At 41.1% G+C, this 24,268-nt stretch overlaps 1 non-coding gene across 1 annotated transcript; it reads left to right on the top strand.

The window, feature by feature from the left end:
• The first annotated feature begins 23,423 nt into the window (after window positions 1-23,423).
• LOC111759608 (U6 spliceosomal RNA) lies at window positions 23,424-23,530 on the top strand. The gene has a single exon (XR_002793537.1). It is a non-coding gene; the product is annotated as a U6 spliceosomal RNA (small nuclear RNA).
• Window positions 23,531-24,268: the final 738 nt, after the last annotated feature.

Here is a 24,268-nt window from a genome sequence, read left to right as displayed (position 1 = left end):
GAGTGTCTAATCACTTGGACTCAAGTTGTTGGTTTTGCTCTTGTAAACTCCTGACTGAAAGCAATTGTTTCCTAAGTTTTAGAGACAAATGAACAATAGAATAGCAGCTGAAAACTTGTTGGAAGAAAATACAATAATTACTAAATTTGACATGTGGTATGACAACAGTCCTTTGCTAATCAACAGCTTCACTCCTAAAACAGTCATTGAAAACACATTGGGCAGCCAACTCTCAATTCTTCGTGCCAGTAGGAGGGAGTGGTAGTGCAGAAAATCCAAAGCATCAGATAATCCTCAAATCATTCTCGTTTGGCCTCAGGAGGTATTACATATATAAATACATTTTTTGGCAGCAGATTTACATCTTTTAACCAGATCCTGGGCATGCTATTGTTAATATGAGCTTGATTTTCTTAAAAGATACTGATGGCTGTCAGGAAAGGCCACCCCTTGGCAGCAGGAGAAATTCATTTGGGGATTAAAAATTAGCAGGAGACAATCCTAACATGGATAATACTCCCGTGTATAATTGAGTGTTGACTGGCACTTAGAGAACTGCATTTTTGGCAGGGGACAGTATGGGATGCTGTTGTATAATAAGGCTGGAAAAGGAAAAATCTTTGCTTCTTACTCAGTAAATGCCCAACAAAACTAACTTAAAAACCAGCAGCCTAAAGATCAGGATTTCAATTTGCATGCTGAAGCAACTAGCATTTCTGGAACAAGGGTGTTATAAAGGTCAGGGTTTGGGGTGCGGTTGAGGTTAAAGGCTTAGCAGCACATTCTCTAATAGAGAGGCAAGAATCTCTAGAGCACATAGGCAGTATCTAGTGAGAGAGGGCGGACCAATATGCCAGGCCCTTGATATATATGATGCACGTACTTATGAACCTTATTCTTGTAAAGTTGAAACTCAGCCTCATAATATATATTGCCTTAGAGTTACCTCCTGAAAACCTCCTTGTTACTTAGATGTGGCCTCTCTCTAAGCCAAACGTACACACTTATGCAGTGTATAAGCTCACTGCATTCTCCCTGGGAATGGGACTCCTTGGCACCAAGGGATTACTACAGAGTGCCAGCTAATGATGCATTTGGAAAAGGACCTTGACCAAAAGGGGAAATATATTAAATACAAATGAGGTTTTTGAGTTTTTCTCTTTTTTTTTTTAGGTACTCGTGTCAGGGATTGAACCTAGGACCTCATAATTTGGAAACCATGGCACTCAACCACTGAGTCATGTTGGCTCCCCTGAGTTTTTGTTTTTCTCTTGTTTGTTTGCTTGTTGTTTGTTTTTATTTTTAGAAGGCACCATGGACCGAACCCAGGACCTCCTATATGGGAAGCAGGTGCTCAACTGCTTGAGTCACGACTTGCTCCTTACAAATGAGGTTTTTTTTTAAAATTTACGTTTGTTTATTGTTGTAACATCTCGTTTTGAACATCAAACATTGCACCAAAGTGAGTCATTTATCTCAAGACAATTGTCTTTACCATAACTAAGAGTACTGTACTGGTGTTTATACTTAATTCCTGAAAATTTAAAACTTATTAGTGGCATTACTCTCTAATAATCAAATACTTCTCATCATAGATTGAACTTAATAATTATTAAATTGAAAGAGCTAAGTGTCCCCTCTTACTTTCAAAACAAACCCAAAAAAAGTTTTCGCCTGGAAAGAGCATTTACTTGAAATAAAAACTCAATTTTTAACTAGTTTCAATAAACCTGGGAAGCTCTAAACCATGGGAAAACAGGGCTTCTCAGAGAAACGTGACACTTGAAAAGAAGATAAAATTCCCTGAAGAGCCTGTGTTTGCCAACTTTTGAGGAGGGGAAGAGTTAATTTTGTAAAAAAAGTTCTTGCCTGTACCTTCAAGAGTGAACTGCAGCATGGCTGTGTGCAGGTCTCAGAGTCATGTGGGGTTCTAAGGGCAGAGGTACTTTCCAGGCATTTGGTTAGCTGCTGTTCCTCAGCAATCTGATAAGAGCATAAAGGTGAACCCAGACTGAAAAACACTACCTGTAATTTTAGCAGCTTTCATTTTAGGGCATCATACTAGTAAGTTATTTTTCCATTTGAAAACTATGTAGATGTTTTTAATTAAGCACAGCAAAACACAGTACTCAACTATGGGGCTGAGTTGGCATGCCTCCATGTACTTCCTAAAGCCTGAAGATGATATAAGATGTCTATCTTTCACAGAAGTACAACCTTAAAACACACGGACATAAAAGCAACTACTACAGTCAGACTGAATTGGGGAACATGCCATTTAATCAATGGAGCAACTGGGAAGAGCCCAATCTGTCCTGTACCTCCCTGTGATATCCCCCGTCATTGAAAACAATGTGGGGGTAATGCTGCTTCATCAACTCACCATCTGAAGGCTCTGTGTACAAACGTACTCAAGGGCATCTCTCTTTCACAGAAAGAACAAATGTCATTTGTACCAAATGGCAATGGATTTTTAGCACAAACTTGATACTTTCATAACACTATAGTAAGTCATCTATGTTCAGTAAAAAGGACTCCTTTAAATAAGGAAAAGACAACATTAATTAGCATATATACCCACTGGATCAATCTGCAGCGACAGTCTATTGCTATGGACACTGGGATGAAGGGACCAAGCCACCCATACCCAGGCTGGGAGACCCTGGTTCCTCTGAGATAGGCCTATGTGTCCAAACAGAAGAGCTTGTCAAGAAAAGAAAGAAAATATCAACCTAAAATGACTAAAGAAGGTGTGTATTAAGATTTTTTTTGTACCACACATATGCAAAGAAACCTTACTAAGCACAGGCTAAGTGCATAAAGCTCATATTCTACCCGTAAACCAAAGGCTTTAGAGAGAACATGCTAAGGGCATTTATGAAATAAGGTAACTGCCTATCTGCCCTACTAGGATTTTAATTCACTAATTAGATAGAACTTCATATAAACATAACCTAGTTTCCCTAACCTACTGTACATAAATACTTTCATCAAACACATTAAACAATTAGTCCTGAAATATTTAAGGTGAAAACGTTTGAACTGGAGAAAGCATGTGTTGTGTCTTCTCTGGGAACATGTACCTTCAAGGTTTTGTCACTGAAAACTATATTCAAGACATTTCAAAATTGTCTCTGCATCTAACACCACACTAGGGATAATGGATGAAATAAGTCTGGGCACTTCAACTCTGTCTTGAAAAATACCAATCTTATTTCTCCATCTGTAGATCAGTATGGTGAGAAGAGCCCACTAATATAATCACAGGGCAAAAGAGGAGTCAGAAACAAAACCATCCTGAGAACATTGCACCTGTACTGCAGCTGCCGCTTTCTGCTCTCTCACTGATGGAGCACTACGAACTTTGGTCATTTCAGTCCCCTCCTCTGCTGAGCTCTTGAGTTTAATGCTGAGGTGATTGTCAACACCCATCCTGATCTCGCCAGTGGCAACCCGGGGATGGGCACATAGCACACAGCCCTTCTCTGGTGCTGTCTGCTTAAGAACCGCTGGCCTGAGCTCAATCCAACCAGGTCTATAAAGTGAGCTGCTCTTTACTTTTTAGTGAAAATACACTGGCACCCCCATGCAAGGTCTCCCATGGCATCCTTGGCTGCCAAGAGGACAGAGAGCAGTGGACTGATGGAAACTCCAGAATCCTTCTTTCTAGTGGCTCCAAATGAGTTTTTATGGCTAAGAGACGTCAAAGTGAGTCTGGAGGTTATTCCAGAGCTTATGCTTATGCACATCTCAGGAGGATCTCACTGGCTGCCACAGTAAACAGTGCCTCAAACAGGGGGCTCCTGAGGGCTCTAGAGACACCTGGACACTGTAGGCAGGGCAGCAACCCTAGGAAATTAGCACCCCGTAGGTTAGATACACTGACTTGTCTCTCCAATGTAACTGAGTTAGACGCATTTATAATTTTCCTACACATGGTCCTTCTACCTTTTTTATTTGAATTAACTCTATACCTGTTTAAAAATATGTCCCAGAGACTTAAATCTTTGGTCTGATCATATGCCAGTTGAGCCCTGAATCTCAGCCTAGTTGCAGCCTACACCTGCTCTCCAGTTCATCCGACTCACCCAGGCCAAGTAACAACAGGATGATGATGGACAACACCCATCCCAAAACACAGAGTAGCTACAACTGCAAGCAAGACAGTTCTATCCATCTGCCCCATGGGATCTAAGCCCCTCTCAACTGGAAGTAGAGTAGTCATCTCCATTCCCAAATCCCCAAGACTGAGGAATGAGCAAACATAAGGGGGGAATGCAACTATGGACGAAAGTAGGCTTATTATTATTCTAGCAATGGAAGAACTTGTAACATTGGTATACAGACAGTGGTCATCAGATGTTCTGAGGGGAGGGAGAAGGACGAATAGACATAACATGGGGCATTTTCAAAATTGTTCTGCATGATATTACAACAACAGATACAGGCCACTATACATTTTGTCAAAACCTATACAAATGAGCAGTGCAAAGTATAAGCCATAATGTAAACTATAGACCATGGTTAGTAGCAATGCTTCAATATATGTTCATCAGCTGTAACAGATGGACCACACCAATAAAGGGTGTTAATAGGGGAAAATGTGAGAGGGGAGGGGTGGGATATATGGAACCCTCTATATTTTCTATTTAACTTTTCTGTAATCTAGACTTCACCTCCTTATCTCTAGTTATGCCTTTATAGACAGCTTTGTTTCTCATACCCAAAGTGGCACTGGGGCAACTTAGAGAGGAGAAAGCAATGAAGGAGGCGTCTTGGCTTTCCTACTGATTAGCTTGTGACCTTAGTCAAGTTCCTTTACTTCTCCAAGCTTCAGTCTTGCTCTGTGTATAGCAGGAACACTGGTACCCATCCTGCAGGAGAAGAGAAGAGAAAATGCACGTAAAGCACTTGGTACTGCTACATGGTGAGCAACCAATCACTAATGGATATTAATCTCCTTCTTATTTAAGATAATGCTACTCCAAAGGCCATATGAGGATGTTATAAAGAGTAGAATAAAGAATCTAAAAGAAATGCTCTTTCAATTGGCATAGCATTACCCTTCAGAATTTACTTTTCATCAAGTAGACCCAGTGGCAAAATTAGGATTTGGGATTATTTTCATATAGAAGGTCCAGACACTAGATGGAAGCTCATAGGAGGTCCTCTGCATATTTCTGCAAGAAAACAATAAATGCCCATCCATCCAGGGTGGACCAAGTGTGGTATAACTTCTGTATCTCTTGTTGTTGTTCATTGTCCAGTTTGCTTTTTTAAAATATACACTTTATTTTTAAAGACGTTTTAGAGTCTAGAATAGTTATATCAAATGTATAGGGGATTCCCATATTACCTACTGTTTCCCCTTCCCACATTTTCACTATTAATGACTTCTTACACTAGTGTGGTATATTTGTTACAAATTGATGAACCAATACTGAACCATTGCTACTAGCCAAGGTCTATAATTTACGTTATGGTTTACACTTGGCACTGTACAGTTTTAAAGGTTTTGACAAAATGCATAATGACCTGTATCCACCGTTACAAAATCACGCAGAGCAATTCTAGTGCCCTTTGTTCCACCCATGCTTCCCTTCCTCTCCCCTCATTACCTTTGGGAACTATTATCTTTATAATAATGTTGCAAGTTCTTCCATTACTACTTTTATCCTGGCTTCTGCTAAGATGTAACCCACTAGAATTGTGTCTGCTTGCCTATGGGAAATGCACTGAACATGGCATGTCAAATTGGTCATTCATGATTCATGAATTCACAATTCATCTGGAGTTTTGGAAAATAATTACTAACACATGATATATAGTCTATAAATATTTGTTGAGTGAATATAGAAATATAATTAATAGGAGTATACCTGTAGAAGCTTCAGGAACCATAGAAATCACCTATTTCAAGTAAAAAAAAGTCTGTAAGTAGTTTATTTTCAATAGAAGATAACTTAGTAAATTATGTATATCCATTGAATGGAATACTATATAACTGTTAAAAAGTTGTTTCTATGTGTATTGGCACAACAAGATGTCCACTATGTAGTGTTTTTTAAAAAGAAGCTAGTTAGAGAAATTCACTGTATAATTCCATGTGCATTTAAAAGTATGATTTCTAAACTATAATATAATGTAAAATGTTTGGATAATCCCAGAAATGTTCAGCGTGATCACAAAAAATGTATTCAGTGGCTATGTAGGGGCATAAACTGGAGAGGTAAAAAAAAGAGAAATGGAGGGAAACCATACCATTTTACAGCATGAAATATTGTGCTGTTTGATTTTTGACAACATATATTACTTTCATAATAATTAAAGGGAAACAACAAAAAACTCCACGTGATTTAACTTCCTTCTTTTAAAGATGAAGAAACTAATACTCAGAGAATTCCTGAATCATAGAAACTTGTCACTGAAAGGTAAATTAGAAATCATTAACTCCAACTTCCTCCTTCTACAGATAAAGAGACTGACACACAGAGAAGTGAAGTGAATTATAGTTCCCAAGGCTAAGGCCTGGGGAGTAAAGAAGATGGATACATTGGTATTGAGAAAAACGTAGGTACTCAGCACATGCTGTAAAATCTATTAAAACTGACTCACTCATTTTGGATGAGGTAAGTGTTGACATTAGACAATTTGGTGGGCAGCATTTATTTCCCTATTTATTAAAATGTCAGAAAGAATAACGGTGGCACCTCCTAAAAGGCTTGCAGATGGTGGTCTTCAAAAAACAATTGTTGGAGAGATTAAAAACTCGAATATTATGGTTTGATGATAAAAAAAAAAAGGCTGAGATAAGTATATCCAGCATATCAAAGTGGAAAAAAAGTCTAAGAAAGGCAAAAACATATATATATGTAAATATATTTATATATATAAATTTATAAGATACATGTACAGTAAACCACATTTAAAAGCTGTGGAATATTAAACTAGAAAAAGTCAGACTTCAAAGAAATGTACTCTGAGCAAATTCACAAATGCTCTTTCAATAATTCACTTCTGCTCAAGTTACACTTTTTGTGTGTCCTAGTGGAAGACATTTTTAAAGGGAGCCCAGAGAAATCCAAAGTGATCTATTCACTTGTGGATAATGGGTCATATTAATGTAAAAGTGTAGTTACCATATTTTGATGCAGTAAGATTGTGTCTCTTATGGTACACTGCAAACCAGCCTTGTTGCCGAACCATGTCATTATGGGTTGGCTGAGTCCGTTCTGGTCTGGTTGGCTGTGGAAATGCTTCTGTCTGTGTTACTCCAACACAGAGAAGTGGAAAATTGAGATCGCTCCCTGACTAGTTCAAGCCTCAAATGAACATTTGCCTAATTAATAATCTGGATATTTTGATTGTAATGAAACAATTCCCAGTTTACCCCACCTTGCTCTGCCTGTGTGGAAAATAAATAAACTTCACTCATATTAGTGCCTTTGTCAGAAGAAAGGATTCTGAAAAGTTAATATAGCTGCATAATGACTCAACCTGAAGTGCCAGCGCAATAACTGTGTTTAAATCACTCTTCAGCTTCGTGTTTATCGGATTAGCTGTGTCCACCTTTCTCTAGGTCTCTATGAAATCCCCCAAATGAGAAGCTGGCATTTTCACATTGCAGGAAAATAGAAACTGGAGTCAAGAAAACCGCAACATCTGGAACAGGAGGAAAGATTTCACTGGAAAGAACTTGACAAACTCTGAAAACAAAGTTCTAGACTTGACTAATTTATTTTGGCTGCAAAGCTGAGCTCGATGGAAAGCTCAAAGAAGATTTGTTCAAGGCTCCTTTCAAAGAAATGAAAAGCCAGCCTGAACTAAAATTAATGCATCGACTGCATAAACAGTCAAGATAGTTATCTGATACTGAGGGAATAGAGCCACACTAGGCCTTTTTGTTATTTATGGGATTATTATTGGAGGAAACAGAAGCAATTAGATATCCCCCTGCTTTCAGAGCAGGGGAAGGAAAAAAGGTGTCAAACATAGTTTTTCAATTTAGCCTCTTGATCATTTCATTCTCACTACATCTTAAAATCCAAATATACATCTGCCCCCAGCGTCCAACTGTTCTCTCATTCGTTGCCTTGACTATTTTTCCTTTATCCTCGAAAAACTCTATGAATTTTAAATGATGACTGGAAAGATTAAAAAATACCTTAAAAATGAAGTTGTATCTTAAGAACATTTATTATCTTATTTAATTACAGAAGTTTATATATGTATTAAAGACAGTATTGAACATTATAGAAAGTGTTAGACAAGAGTAAGAAAGGAAAAGAAGCTTCAAAGTCCTTGTAGAAAGCATTTGCCACAGTTTTGTCTGTCCAGTTTTTGAATCCTAGTTTTGGGGGGCATTCCCACAGTTTGTGTCTTTAGGAGCCCAGTGTGTGGGCACGTACCCTCAGTTTCAGCCGATACATACTGCTGGCGGGGTATTTGAATCTAGGTCGAGTGACACAGGAAGCCAGCACTCATCCTGGTGGGAGTAGCAGCCGCATCTGCTTCCCAGCACCTGCAGCGGGGTGTGGTGTGTGGTCCGGTGATGGCAGTGCCCATGGGTCATTTGGGACATCCAGTGTCAGTGGCAGAGGCAGCAGGTTTCTCACCAAGGGAACCCCGGGGTACAATTTTGGCTATGTGCCTTGCTTCTGAGTCACCCCCCTTCTCATGCCTGTTCCTGTGGTCAGCAGAAAACTCAGCAGAAAACCGAGGCTTAGACATGCTAAAGAACTTGTCCGATAATTCACAAGTAGAAAGTAGGAGTGCCAGAAATTGTACTTAGGCCTGCTGACTCCAGAAACTGCTCTTCTAACTTTGCTGCAACTCTGCTCCTGGGTGGGGCTGCTCTGGTCCTTAGGTCATTCGCGGGCATCATTTGTGCCTACTTTCCCTGACGCTAGTTAGTGCCGGAGTGTGTTCTGTATTCCCTGTTTCAATGCTGATGGATCATGAAGAACTAGGAGGCATACCCCTTTTATTCAAGGTGCAATAATAAAAAGCAATATGCCTTTACAAAGTGTACTATGGCTTACACAGCATTTTAATGTGGACCATCTCATTTAATGTCATGAAATGACTAGAGAATAATTACAAAGCATCATGCCAAAATATGCAAAGGAACTGGGGCTTAGAGAAAAAGAAGCGAAGAGAAAGGAGAGGAAGTTAATGAGGGTCAGCATCTAAGGGAAAATGGATTTTTAGGATTGTCTTGAAGGTAATTTTTTCTTGGTAAATAGCGAGGTGGAGGGAACTGTACTACCAAGTTGTTTATGCATTTAACTGTCCGCAGGTCTGTGTTGAACTTGGCGGTAAGTTTTATTATCTGAAGCGGCTGATGGACTTGACTTTCATTGGCTCCTGTTACAACGGCAAGCATTGGTTCAACTAGAGGATTGCATGCACGGGCGTACTAAAAGCTCCAGCGAGACATGGTAAGGCACTACCCAGGGATCTACAACACAGCCTGACCTGAGGTTTATTACCAGCCAGTCCATCACCAATGACAGGCGATGAGCCTACCGCAGTCTGTGCTATGCTTGCCCCCTTAACGCGGGGCAGGAAAGAGAGATAAGCATGAAAGAGCTGGGGGAAAAGTGAGCTACTTGTTGTGTTGTTCTGACTCTGAGGCAGGCTTCATGGAGGAAGTGTGAATGCTTTCTGGTGCCTGGAGTAACGAAACTCCCATGGAAAGACAGATGTTCTGGCAAATTTGAGGCTTTCGGGTCAGTTATGATAAGGCTGTCTTGGATGTGTGTAAACAGAACGTCAGACAAGGTTGAAAATCAGTGCCAGAGCGCTTAACGTGCCGTGATTTTTCAAAGTGCGATCCGAGAGTAATTGGTTGCATCAGACTGAAGGAATTTCTTGCTAAAACAGAGATGGCAAAATGCATGCTTTGTCCTATTTCTTTTTTTTTCCCCCTCAAAGTTGCTTTTTCCCTCCTTCAAACAATTAAGCCTGAGTAACTGAGGGCAGTCAGGTGGTTCTAAGTGTAACCAGTTGCCCCCTCTCTCTTTTTTCTGTTTGCCAGGAGCTTGCATTTTTTTTCATAAATATATTTGAAAGGCACGTTTTCTTTTCATTTAGACTTGAATCAAGATAAAAGGGGACTAGTAGGACAGAGTGCATGTGGGGAGGTGGTGGAGGGACTGTCTTTAAAGGGGGCTGCCTGTCCAGTGACTAACAGTGTTCTTCTGTGTCCCCTGCTAGCGATGTCCTACCTTCGTGACAGTGCAGCCAAAAAGCTCAAAAGCCATTTGGAGGTAGAGCCATGTGCCAAATCTGAGTATCTAGTTTTAACTGAACACAAACGAAGACATTCCTGAGGGAAATGCTTGATGATGATGGTTTTTGTCAATACCTCACAGATTAAATACAAGAGCACTGACTCTGGAGCTTTGTACTGGTCCGTGTAGAAGGGGGTTGGTGGTCTGAGGCCAACTCCCAGTGAGTGACTCTGTGTGGCAAAGAAAGTGTCTTTCATAACCATAGCTCCAGTCTGTTGCTGGCAGCCCTCTCCACCCCACAGTTAGGGAACCAGCCGGTGCTGCTCATTAGAAGGGAGGGGGATTTTACTTTCCTTGTTACCAGTGGGGGCAATGGCGCCTTTGCTCTAGTTGCTTGACTACCCTCTAGCTTTCTCTGCAATAGCTAGAGCAGAGAAATAGGCCACCTGGGCGTTTTTTCCCCTGGGCTCCCTTGCTTAGGCTGATAGTCCACAGATAGATGGGGGCTCCACATACCCCAAAGTCCAAAGTCTTCCCTTAAGTATCCCCTAGGGAAGAAAGTGCAGCCCGTGGCCCCAGCTTCAGAGCAGAGACTGAGGGACCCATAGCTTTCAGATTTGATATTCCACCCAGAGCAGAGAGAAGCTGGTGTTCACCTTTCCCCTGGGAAATGTGATTGCCAGGTGCAGCAATGGGCGAGTTGAATGTAAAAGTTGGTTTTGAAACGGTGGTTTCCCCCATGGATCTCAGCTCCTGATGTGAGAGGGAAGGGAGCAGGTGCTGCCTGGGTGTGGCTTCTGTATCCCTGAACTGCCCATTCTTCTGGCCATCTTCTTTCCCCTCCCCGGGCCACTGTGCTCTAGGAAATTGTCTCCCTACTCTGGGAGTAGATGCCACTCGTCCAAATCATTCAAATGCAAATGTCCTAAGTGGTGATATGTTGTTTATCTCTCCATCTCCCTGGCCTTTCAAAATCGAGGCCATGAGCTGATCAATTTGCACGTAGTTGTTAGCAAATTTCCATTTTTTGCAATTTTTGGTCTATCCAACTGCTGCCCAAAATATCATTTACTTAATGTTTTTGATTGTATTTACCTTCTTTTACCTAATTTTTTTTGGTTTTAATGTTTCTGCTTTTTTTTTTGTAATTATGTTATTTACATTTTTTTTTAATAATAGATCACAAGGAATATTACATTAAAAAACATAAATAAAAAACTTAAGAGGTTCCCATATAACCCACTCCCCACCACATCATTTTTGCAAATTGTATTTTTTAAATATATAGACATCACAAAAAAATGTTACACTAAAAAATATAAGAGGTTCCTGTATACCCCCCACACCCCCACTACACTCCTCCCACTCCAACAACCTCCCTCATCATTGCGGAACCCCCATTGCACTCAGCAAACACATTTTGGGCACTGCTGCACTACACAGATAATAGTTTACCCTGTAGTTCGCACTCTCCCCCAGTCCATTCAGTGGGTTATGGCAGGATATATAAAGTCCAGCATCTCACCCTGCAGTATCATTTGGGCAACTCGAAATCCCAAAAATGTCTGCACATCACATCACTTCTATCCTCTCTCTGCCCTCAGCAACCACTGTGGCTTTCTCCACCTCAATGATAAAATTTCTTCTATTACTCGTCACAGTAGTTTTATAGTAGAATATCAGAAAGTCCACTCTAGTCCATATTTTATTCCTCCATTCGGTGGACCCTGGGATGGCGGTGTCCCCTCCACATCTTGATCAAGAGGGGGCTTAGATTCCACATAGATAATGGATGCAATTCCTCTGCTTACATTTGTAGGCACTCCTGATTCCCTGGTGTGGTGGTTGACCATCTTCACCTCCCTGTTAGCTGACCTGGGTAAGACCAACGAACCAGAGAGTAGGAGTCGCCACTCTGCTGAGGCTCAGGGCCCAGCTGGCATAAGGGCAGTCCAGAGATTCAAGTCTCCTGAGTATGGACCATCCCTAGCACCAATCACAGGTTCAGTAAAAGTGACAGAAGAGGCGTGGGTAGAAAAGTCACATCTGAATCCAGCTCCGTCACATTCAGGAGCACAATTTCCAAAGTAAGGCTCTCTGACATGGCACAGAGCTCCAAATCCATCTGGCATGGTTATATACCCTGCGGATCTCTGTAGCCTTCAAGAGAACCAGTACCTAGGGTTGTATCTATTTTGGGTTTTTCTGGGGTCCTGCTGAGGTGTGCATAAGCACAACTCCTCTGATGACCTCTCGACTCTTTTTGGAAGACTCTTAGCCATATCAACTCATTTGTCTTTGCCATTTCCCCCTTTTATTCAAGGTCAAAGAGCAGTTTTTTAACACTTGATCCAGCATGTAGGCTGAGATATTCTGCTGGTCTGAGTTGACCCTTTTATTCAAGGTCTCTTTATAGTTGCTTCTCCAGTTAGTGATTGGTAGAAATCCCTCGGTGCTAGGGAGGCTCATCCCCAGGAGTCATGTCCCACGTTCGGGGGAAGGTAATGCATTTACATACTGAGTTTGCCTTAGAGAGTGGCCACATTTGAGCAACATGGAGGCTCTTAGAAGGTAACTCTTAGGCATCCTACAGCTCTAGACCTAGTTCATATTTCAGGTACACAGGCTCCTAAGCACAGTCATCAGTATCAAGGGCTGTTTCTATTTTTAAATTGAGAAACACATAAAATAAAATGAGCTGATTTTAAGTGTTCTTCCCACTTAATTTTTATGTTTACATTCTACAGCCTCTACCCAGACCAAGAGACAGAACCTTAAAAATTTGTTAGCTCAGTGATTTGAGTACGTGCTTCCCATGTACGAGGTCCCAGGTTCAATCCCTGGTACCTCCAAAAAAAAAAAAAAGGAAAAATGTGATCACTACCAATAATATCTTCCAAAGCATGGTTTGATGTGCTAGTTAAACGTTTTTATTACACATGAAAGCTTTATATTCCATCAAAAACATCTTGTGAAGCATGCAGTGTTTTTGTACCATTCATTCACTTATTCATCCATTTGATAAATAGTCCTGGAGCACCTAGTGTGTGTAAGACATTGTTCTAAGCACCGGGTCTAGCAGTGAATAGAACCAACTGGTATCCTTGCTCATGGAAAGACAGACAAGAAACAAAGTAAATAAGTAAAAATGCATAGTATGTCAGTTGGCGACAAGGCCTTGGAACAGAATAAAGCAGGAGAAGGGGCAGAGAGTGCTGTGCTTGGGGGCGGGTGGGCTTAGACATTTAAAGCAGTTGGTCAGAGAGGCCCTCATGTTTGAGGAAACGCTTGAAGATGGTGAGGGCTGAGCTGTGTCGGGTAGAGGGAGGCTGGCCAATGTGTGGACCCCGAGGTAGGCGAGTGTCGGGATGTCTGAGAAGTGGCAGGAAGGCCAGTGTGCTTCTGGAGTGTGCGCTGGAGGGGACAATGCAGGGCCATACAAGTGTGACACATGAGGGCTCTAACTCTACCTCCACCCCACTTAAGCTGTGTCTTTGGGCAAGTTCGTTAACCTGTCCTTAATGGAGTGCTATAAACTGGGGAAAGGAGAATTCCCTTTCATAGCCTTTCTTGTGTTCTAGATGGGAGGAAATTATGTAAAGCAACAAATGCAGTGCCTGCTGCCTACTAGGGGTTTGGTAAATTATAGCTGTTACTGTGCATAGTAGATACTTAATAAATGCATGATGACCACAGCACCTTGATCTTCAAATTACCTTTGCCATTGCTTTTTATTCAAATTTAGACAAATACTTTATGAATACTATGTGTCTTACAGCACTGTGCTATGCAAGTTTCAAGTGAAATATAAAGAGGTTTCTGGTATTCGGGAAAGTCAAAAGTTGAGAAGATAAGAAGAAGGGTAGATATTAAGACTGTTCACAAATCATCCAGTTCTTTTGGCAGATGGAAGGATTTCACTTCCCAGCCCCATTTCAAGGTAGGCATTCATGTGACTGGCTTTTACCTCTGAAAGGTACGTGATGGTGATGGACATTACTTCCTGGGAGAAAGCTTTAAGTACTGGTGTGCATAATTTGCCCCAAAACAGGTCTTGAGATGGAGTCTCTAATAGCTGTGACTCTAGGTGACTGCAGGGAGATGTACCTCCATCAGTCGACATTGGAAATGCAGTGGGAGCAAGAAATAAACTTGTGTCCAACTTCTGAGACTGGCAGTATTTTGTTCTTACGGCTTAGGATGCCCTATCCTGACTGAAACCATACATAAAATAATCAGAGGGCACAACCAAGGGTTTATGCTACTTTCTTATAATAATAGTAACAAGATAATAAAACCAGGATAACATTCTAGGATGAGAGATATGGAGAGAAATATCATCACCAGGTTCAAGAAGAGTTTAAGAAAACACCAACCATATCGTGGTTTGATGTAAAAAATGTTTTTTGTTTTTAAATCAACATGCAAATTTACTAAGCTGCTGTTCATGTTTGATTCCTGATCAGATAAAAATCGGGAAATTTTTGGAAAATAACAAATTGTTATGAAAACTTTTGCAATGCTCTGAAATACATCTTCTCAGTTCTTGAACTTGACTCACATGTTCCTTCATATTAGTATTTGTGTTTTGGTTGTAGTCTTAAAAAGAACTGGAGTGGTTTAAGACAAAAATGGTGATATAATAAGACTAAAATGATTATTCCAGAATATAATATAGACAAGCTGCACATTACAGAAGGAAACAAGTTTTGAGACGTGTCAGCCTAAAATGGAAAATACATTTGCCTTGAAAACTTTGCCTTAGCCAAATTCGGATCCAAGTTTCATACTTTCCCCAAATAAACTGGGATTTAAGAAACATGCCATGGGTCCCTGGTTCATGGCTTAATGTTTCCGCAAAACTCTTTTGCCCCTCGGTGACTGAGCCTTTCCTTACCAGTAGTTTTGATTCCTTCTCTCACTCAAAGCTCTCTATTCTAGCATCATGGACTATGGAAGAGGAATGCAATGCTGGTGTTAAGTAGGGATTTAATGTCTGACAAGAGAATTTTCTTTGTGTAGCATTTGCTCCAGACTGGGACATGAGGAGGTTTTATTTTTTCATGGTGCCTCTTGGTCTTTTATAATTGAATAAAATTGCCTCACCCTGTGATCACTAAATAAAACCCATAGCTCTAAAAAGAAAGAAAAACCCAATGCATAATTCCCTTCAAAAGCAAGTTTGATAACAGGAGTATACAGTTGTACAGAATACTACTGTAAATCCAGAATGCTAAAAATTTGTCTAATGACATTATTAAATTAATCTTCCAGTCCATACTTTTCTGCTAATTCCTCTTAAGCTTCGGTATACTTCTAAGTTTAGTCAGATTTTGTCAAGTAATTATTAATGTCCTCCTTTCCTCAGATAATTTTTAAATTTCCTTCCCATTGAATTGCTGGCATGTGAAGGCTTGCCAGTAAAAATGCTGATTTCTTTTTCTATTCCCATCCACCCAACCTCTTTTTTTTGGTATTCTCTTCTTTTTCTTCTCTCCATACTGCCCCCATCTGCTGTCCCTGTTACATGCTTTGAAGATACACACAAAGGAGTTGCTGATTCCCAGTAAGAGTTTTGCTTCCAATATAAGACTTTTAATGGCTTTTCTACCCCTCCACTAATGGAGGCAAAGACACACCAATGAGGAGGTTTCCCTAATTGGGAAGGTCAAGGAGAAAAAGAGTGGATTAAACTGGGCATGGTGAATGGGTCCTGGCAAGCATTGACTTTTATCTCCATCCTGGCTCTACCTGGAGACAACCCTGCCTAGGAAACAGTCCTGCTGCCCGTTTCCCTAGAGCTCCTCTTTCCCCTTTTTTTCAGATCAGGTGGCCTTGTCTTCCTCCTGCAAATGGAGGCTATCACTGCTATAATACCAGTGCTGTTCCCAGATTCCTTTGCTTCTCACTACCCATTGGTTCCCATTTTATCAGTGAGGTTTCAGATCCTTCTCCTACACTCCTTGCTTCTCAGATCCCACACTGACCAAAGCCTACTTAACTACCAACCCAAAGTCAACCTTGCAGTGTCCACCTTGCCAAGCCCCTTCCTGGAGCTGTGTACCCATTTTGCTTACTGTTATCTCTAGTGAAACCACATTTGGGAACATTTAGGAAAGCTAGTTTATGCACACTGAAATGTAAATGGAGTTTAGAGATCATTAGGTGTCCTGTCCCTCTGCATCACTGGTGCCAAGAAGAGGTCCAGAGAAATGATGTGATGGACCTGAAGTTCCAGGCTGGTGGCGTCAGCCTTCTGGTTGACCTGCCTCTGGTCTTGCTCACCCTATTACCTTCTGCCCCTGCTTTCTTCTCTCTAGTCTGTTAAGGAATCTTCTGGTGACATTCATTTGGTTACAGTAATTATCTCTAAGTGGCTGAGAGAGGAGACTAAAAGGAACAAACCAAGAAACGCATACCTGAATTTTCTGAGATATTTCCCCTAAGCTTATCAAGAGTCTAAGTGAATAAGTGAAAATCTGTCTGCATGAATGCATCTATTACCTTTCAGTTTTAACATTTACATTATTTTGTACTTACTTCATAGTTTTTTTTTAGCATCAAAATTGCAGCTAACATGAGACATGACTCAGCTTCGAAACTATGGAAAGACAATGTAAAGTGCACTTCTGGCGGCCCATTTGGCCATTCATATGGCCCAGGTTAACTAAAGTTGGGGAAAATGGAAATGTTGACATTTCTTTAAACAATAAAAATTACAAGTGATTGCCAAAGTGCCAGGAGCTGACATTTACGGAGATCGTTCACCGATTACATATATGAAATATCATGAGTAATTAGCTCATGGCAATTACCTGCCCCTCATTATTTTGCTTTTAGAATATTTTTAAAGCTTAGGTTACTCCAATTTCAAATACTCCTGGGCTGGGCTGTCATGGCTCTTTATCCAAATGAATCGCGGTCTCTTGTAAACAGTCCTATGATCTGATTTCCATCGGGACAGGAGTTGTAAAAGGCCAGGGATTTTCGATGGATTTACACATATACTGTTTGAGTTAAGTTTCCAAGGTCGCCTTAACAGCCCTTTTCCTCAGAGTCTTAAATATGCTTGCCACCCAGTCTCTTTTTAGCACAACCAAGGGAATGGGTGATGAGAGTAAAGGGCCTGGGGGTAGGGATAGGAGAGGAGTCCAGTCTCGATGGGCTTGCCAGCTTGAATTCGTTCAGCAGCCAGTGGTGTCTCTTAACTAGTTTGGTGGCAATTGTTGCTGGAAAGATGACTCTTAAAATATGGTGACACGGAGGCAGGGGCCAGAGCATTTTTCTTTGGGAAAGGCTCATTCTACCCATACCATTTTGCAAGGAAGACACTTCTTCCGGACAGTTGGCAACTGGGACTGGGTTGTCCACGAAGGCATCGCAGCAGGGCAGCCTAGACCCTCAAACTTGGTGTTTCCTCCCTCCCAGCACAAAGGGAGATGGGCTGGCTTTCTAAAGATTTGCTCAGCCCTGCCTGGAACCATTATAAACAAATATTAATGACCCTCCATTACTGGCTACATTTTCAATGAAGTTTAAATAGGCTGAGTTATGATGATTAGCGAGAAATGTACGGCTAATAAAGGTAAATGAGATTCATATTTAATCCCCAATTCGGAATGACTGGTTTGATTGTCTCATTCACTTGGCAAACAATTTCGTTTCTAAATGTTATTTCAGCCACAGATATAATTTCTTTAACGCAGCAGAAAGGAGGAGATTAAAATATGAGATAGAGGCAGCACTTACCTTAGACTGATTAATAGGCTCGGGCCAGTCCCCTGCTGCAGGCTTAAAAGCATCAAGACATGCTTTTCTATCTCAGCCTATATATATCGATACTTACTGGGTGCCAGGAAAACCTCTTTGATTAGTCATACTAAACTGCCACTTAAGTGGCGTGCAAGCCTGAGACCTACACTCCCCTTAATCAAGTCATAAATTTTGGGGCTCTCAGGAGCGGCACCTCCTTCCCCGTGGAGGAGTCTGGTGTGTTGGGGATTCCTAGTCCTTGCTCTTCCTCACTGGTGGGCCGTGTGGGGTACAGCATGGAGCATTTGGGACAAAAGAAATCTATGGAATTGAATGCAGGCTGACTAAGGAGGCCAACGATTCAGACTAAATACACCAGTTTTGCATTAATAGTGGAGACTGAGGTGATGAGTGGGGGCTTCTACAGTTATCTTAAGGTTTACTTACATTTTGCTGAAGTCACAGGTACTGGGTCCATTCCTTATGGTTTAGAGTCGACAACATGACAACACGACAAAATGGTGTGAGTCCTAGGAGGTCTGCTTCTTCTCTCAAGGGAATTTCTACATATCTCCTTGGGTTTTCGCCAAGGCGTCCTTTTCTAAGCACTACAGAAAGAAAATGCCTTTTGAAAAATTCCCTTGTCTTTCCATTGGGCTTCTAGGCAAGGATTCCTAAAAAAGCGGAACAAGGGAGTCAGCTCGCTTTTTCAATCATCCCACTCCCTCTCCTCTCCACCTTTCCAGGATATTTTCCTATCAAGAATATCTTTGCCTCCCTTCGGCATCTCTCAGAACAAAACATCAGCTCTGAGTAATCGTGACGTGTGACTAGAGCTTTGAACTTGCAATGGGCCCGGGTAACGGGAAGAACTGTAACGTATTTCTCAACCCCGTGGTCCAGAGTGACTGCATTCTTTAAACTCTGCATGAAATCCAATCTAATTCTTCCTTTCTCAGATTACAGAGTCCTTGTGTAAAATATTACATTTCTAAGCAAGAGTGCAATGTTAATCTATCATAGTTCACCTCCAGGTGAGATTTATTACAGATTGCTTTCTAAAAACTGCATGCTCTCTCTGCATATGTGTGCCATATTCATCTTATTATTACCCGGTTGAAAAATTCCCAGTGTACGCAACGCCTGAGAAGTAAGAGTGGGCAAGCCAAGAGAATATGACACTTATGCTAATCTGCACCCTGCTGTGGAAAAACATACACAAGGATTCCATTACCACATTCATTAGGCTGCAGCACACTCCATCCTGAATAGGGATTAGGAGCCATAATAGACTGAAAACAGTTGATTGAACCCACTTAGCCAAATCGCTCTGACATTGGCCAAATATGTTGGCACTGGGAAGCTCATCAGCTCAGACTTTGCAGAAGACATTACTGGTTGAAAGTTTGTCCTTCCCTGGGACGATCCCATCAGGCATCTGATGGCATATGCCATTAGCTCCGACGGCGAGGGCTGGGACCACGATGTATTTATGGCTGGAGTCTGGAAGGACTGTTTGAGATGTGCTACGCAGCGTGCTCCCTGCACCTGCTCCGTCGTGCCTCTGACCCTCCCCTGATTATGTGCAGAGAACGAGTTGTGTGGTGATAAAAACGTATAGCTAGAACAAAAAAAATTAGAATCACACAGAAAAGTCAGTTCAACGCTCAGCTTGCCTAAGTCTCCTCTGGCAATATATTTGGATTTCTGGGCTACCAGAGGCAGTGGTTGCCTGTCAGCTTGATTCTTCTACAGTGGTGGAAATATTTGCCACTGGTGAACTAAAAATATTTTAAATATTGTCAGACATAATAAAGAAGGCAAGACAAGGGGCTGCTCAGGAGATGTTATGGAATTTGGCTATGCAAGCAGAGGGAAAAGATTTAAATCACTTCCATGTATATCATTAAGAAGATACTAATAAAAACCTTCTGTGCAATACATGTATTCAGGCTTCGGTTCTAGGGAACTTTTGCTAGGCTTTTCTTTTTCAGTTTGGTGGCTTAACAGGAAAGTCTTAGAGTAGTTAGACCCAGATATCTTGATTTGTGCTATTGATATATTCCTAGAAAGCAGCAGATATATCAAATTTTGTTTTTGTAAACTGAATCTCACATGTGTTCTGGGATCTTCTTTTGGCCGAAGCACCTCTGTGGTGAATCCTTATGTGTGTGTAAAGTGAAGTGAAGTGAGGGATATTATTTCATGTTTGAAATGCAAATAATAACTGCTGAGTTAATCATTTGTCTGGTACATTCCAATTTTTACCTTGTTGGCCTTTGCTAAAGTGGGGCTCACCAGAATAATGAAACAGGAAAGGGGTAGTTGGCTAGAGTGCTGCTGAATTGAAATGAGCACAGCCTTTTATTTATTTATTTTTCTTCTCGTAAAAATGGAAATGTCAGAGAACGGTGAACCTCATTTTTCATCGCATGCTTAGGTTGCGTCATGTGTTTTGGAAAGGCATAACTAACCTCTTGAGTTTTCTAAACACAAACCCCATCAATAATGGCTTAGGATGCCCATAAATCCAGGGGAGGAAAGGAGGATGGCACCCATGCGCCCTGAACTGCTTACGGAGAAGGCAGCGGCCGCAGCAAAGTGGGGTCTTTGGCGAGAAGCCCTGGAGGCTGCTACTCCTGCTGCTGCTTCCAGCCCCGAAGTCTGTCCCAAGCTTGGTCCTTTTAAAAGCTGCTCTTGAACTGAACTCTACACGTGTGGCTGGGAGAAAAGCACAACTCCCAGAGAGGCTTTGGGATCTTCATTTCCATGAGCTGCGGCTCCGTAGCTCTCCTTTTCTGGAACATCCTCTGGATGAATCCTGTCCTGTATCTTTCAGGTCCTAAAGATACCGGGAGGCATCAAACAGGTTGAAGGAAGCTCTGTTTTCTTGCCAGGGGAACACGGCCCTTTGCACTGCGATTGTAATACAATCTTTCCTCTCTGGAGCGACGAATGCTACAGTGCAAAACCGTGTTTGAAAACCTCTTTTATCATTCATCGTCTCCAGACTGAAATCATTTTTGACAACCTCTGCAGAAAACAAGCAGCTTTCTGGCTACTGGCGAGTCGATTAAAGGGAGGAAACACATGTTCACTGTCAGACAGAGCCCCTGGAGAAAGCACTGACAACCTTTTAACCCCCTTTCCCAGGGAAAGGGCCCAAATGTTTCTCTGGAACAAAATCACCACATTGTCTTAAGCATCTTTTCATTTAATGTATCTTTAAAAATTTTTTTCCTAAGTCGAGGCACTAACAAATAATAATCCTCAGTACCTCCATTTTTATTTTGGTTGTTAACAGATCCATTTTATACCCTACTAGGGGAGACAAGGACGAGAATATCACTAATGAATGTCTTTTATGAACTAATCCTTCTCTTCCTTTTTTTTTTTTAACTGTCTGACCACAGTTTAAATACCAACACAGTGACGAGTTCACTCACCTCATAGAGTGATTCCTCGAAACCAGCCAAGAAACCACAGGAGTGAAATTTTCTGAACAGTAGGAAGGCCGACTGGCTGACATTATTAACAGGCTAAGCAGGGAGACTGGGCCGTGGAAACTTCTGTGACTCTCAGGGTCCTAAGCCAGGGATATCCATACATTACTTATGCATATGCTATCAAGCAAAGCTATTTCCATTGTACTTAATCAGTAGCAAGCAGGGAAAGTTCCATACAGAACTGAAAATGAATGTGCGGTGTGTGGGTTTGCTTTGTAAAGAAAAAAAAATTGTAATAATTGTTTTAAAATGCCAGTGCTATAATCATCACAATTACAAAAATATCCAGCTCTCAGTTCCTTAACCTATAACCTTACTATTTTTTACCTCGGTATTGATGGTCTGGGTAGTTTGGTCTTTTATGAGAAAACGATCTCCTTCCCTCCCCGAGACTGAATATTTGCTTTTACAGCCAAAAGGCTGGGCTGTGGGGGGGTGGGCAGGCCTTAGAGTTGCTGCCTGGGAGGTTGGCTGGGGGAGCAGGAGGTGTGGGGCCAGTGGCAGGAGCAGAGGCCATCTCTAATGACAGATGAAAGAGGGCCTCGGCTCTGCCATATTCCATCAGTCCTCTTTTTTTTTTTTCTATTATTTTTAATTAAAAAATGTATTAAAAATTTTAGGTGAAATTCACACAACATAGAGTTAACCATTTTAAAGTGAACATTGAGCAGTGACATTTAGTACATTCGCAATGGACTAAATGGAGGATACAATCACTACCTCTATCTAGTTCCAAAACATTTTCACCCTCCCAAATAAGACCCCACAACTATTAAGCAGTTAAACCCCATTCCTCCCTTCCCTTCGCCCCCGGGAACCACCAACTGGCTTTCTGTTTCTATGGATTTACCCATACTGGATAGTTCATATATATGGTATCTACGATATGGGTCTTATTTTTATGCTTTCAGTTAGCAAAATGTTTTTCAGGTTCATCCATGTTGAAGCATGTATCAGCACTTTAGTCTATTTTATGACTGCATGATACTCCATTTTATGTATAGACTACAATGTGTTTATCCGTTCATCTGTTGATGGATGTTTGGGTTGTTTTCACATTTTTGCCATTGTGAATAATGCTGCTATGAACAAGGGTGTACACATATATGAGTTACTGCTTTCAATTCTTTTGGGTATATACCTAGGAGTGGAATTGCTGGGTCATATGGTAAGTCTATATTTAACTTTTTAAGGAACCACCAAACTGTTTCCCTCAGCAGTTGCATCATTTTACATTCCCACCAGCAATGAGTTGAGGGTTCCAAATTCTCGGCATCCTCACCTATACTTGTTATTTTTCCATTCTTTTTATAATAGCCATACTGGTGGGTGTGAAATGGTATCTCACTGTGGCTTTGACTTGCATTCCCTTGTGACTATATTGAGTATATTTTCTTGTGCTTATTGACCATTGCTTATCTTCCTTGGAGAAATGTCTGTTCAAGTTCTTTGTACACTTTTAAATTGGATTGCTTGTCTTTTTGTTATTGAGTTGTGCAAGTTCTTGATATATTATTGATATTAGGCCCTTTTTGGATATATAATTTACAAATATTTTCTCTCATTCTGTAGGTTGTCTTTTCAATTTCTTGATAATGTCCTTTGATGCATAAAAATTTAATTTTTGATGAAGTCCAATTTATCTATTTTTCTTCTTTTGTTGCCTGTGCTTTTGACATCATATCTAAGAATCCATTGCCTAGTACAAGGTCCTGAAGATTTACCTCTATGCTTTCTTCTAAGAGTTTCATGGTTTTAGCTTTTATTTAGGTTCTTGATCCATTCTGAGTTAAGTTTTATATACAGTATGAGGTAGAGGTAAAAATTCACACTTTTGCACATGGTTTTGCAGTTGTCTCAACACCATTTGTTGAAGAGACCATTCTTTCTCAATTGAATAATTTTGGCACCCTTGTCAAAAGTCAACTGGATGGTCACATTGGCAGCACATATACTAAAATTGGAACAATACAGAGAAGATTAGCATGGCTCCTGCACAAGGATGACACGCAAATTCGTGAAGAGTTCCATATTTTTGAAGAAGAATGGTCCATTGATGGGCCCTCGATATTGATGACTATGCTTGTGAGCCTTTGCTCTTGAAATTGCAACTTAGCCTAGTTCTGTGGGATGCTTAAGTATTATCTCCTGAGAGCCTCCATGTTACTCAAATGTGGCACTGAGGGATTACTAGCAGGCACCAACTGGCAATGCAACTGGAAAAATACCTTGAATAAAAGGGGGAAAGGTAAAGACAAATGAGTTTATATGGCTAAGAGACTTCAAAGTGAGTCAGGAGGTCATCCCAGAGGTGACGCTTATGCATGTCTCAGCAGGATCTCATAGACTGCAAAAGTAGATATTACCCAAAATAGTGGGGGCTCCTGAGGGCTCTGGAGACACCTGGGTCCTATGGTCATGGCAGATAGCTTTCGAGTTTGGTGCCTTGCCAGTGGGCACTCCTTTGGAGTTTGTGCTCTTGAGTATGACAGTGTTGAACTCAGTTGTAACTTCTCTACATATACCTCTTCTGTCCCTTCTATTTTAATCTATAGTTGGTACAGGAGTTGGTAGGTGTATGTCCAATAGACTTGAATCTTTGGGCTGTCCATGTGCCAGCAGGGTCCTGAGCCTCAGTGGAGTTGCAAAACCCACTTTCTGGTTCATTGGACTCACCCAGGACAACTTACAACAAGGTGGGAAAGGTCAACAATCATACCAAGAAACCGAGAGAATCTACAACTGCAAGCAAGAGAGTCCTATCCATCAGTGGTA

Source organism: Dasypus novemcinctus, chromosome 17 (genome assembly GCF_030445035.2).
Source record: "Dasypus novemcinctus isolate mDasNov1 chromosome 17, mDasNov1.1.hap2, whole genome shotgun sequence".
In the NCBI taxonomy this organism is placed as follows: Eukaryota; Metazoa; Chordata; class Mammalia; order Cingulata; family Dasypodidae; genus Dasypus; species Dasypus novemcinctus.
Note: the sequence above shows the minus strand (reverse complement) of the source record. Positions and strands in the feature narration are given on the sequence as shown.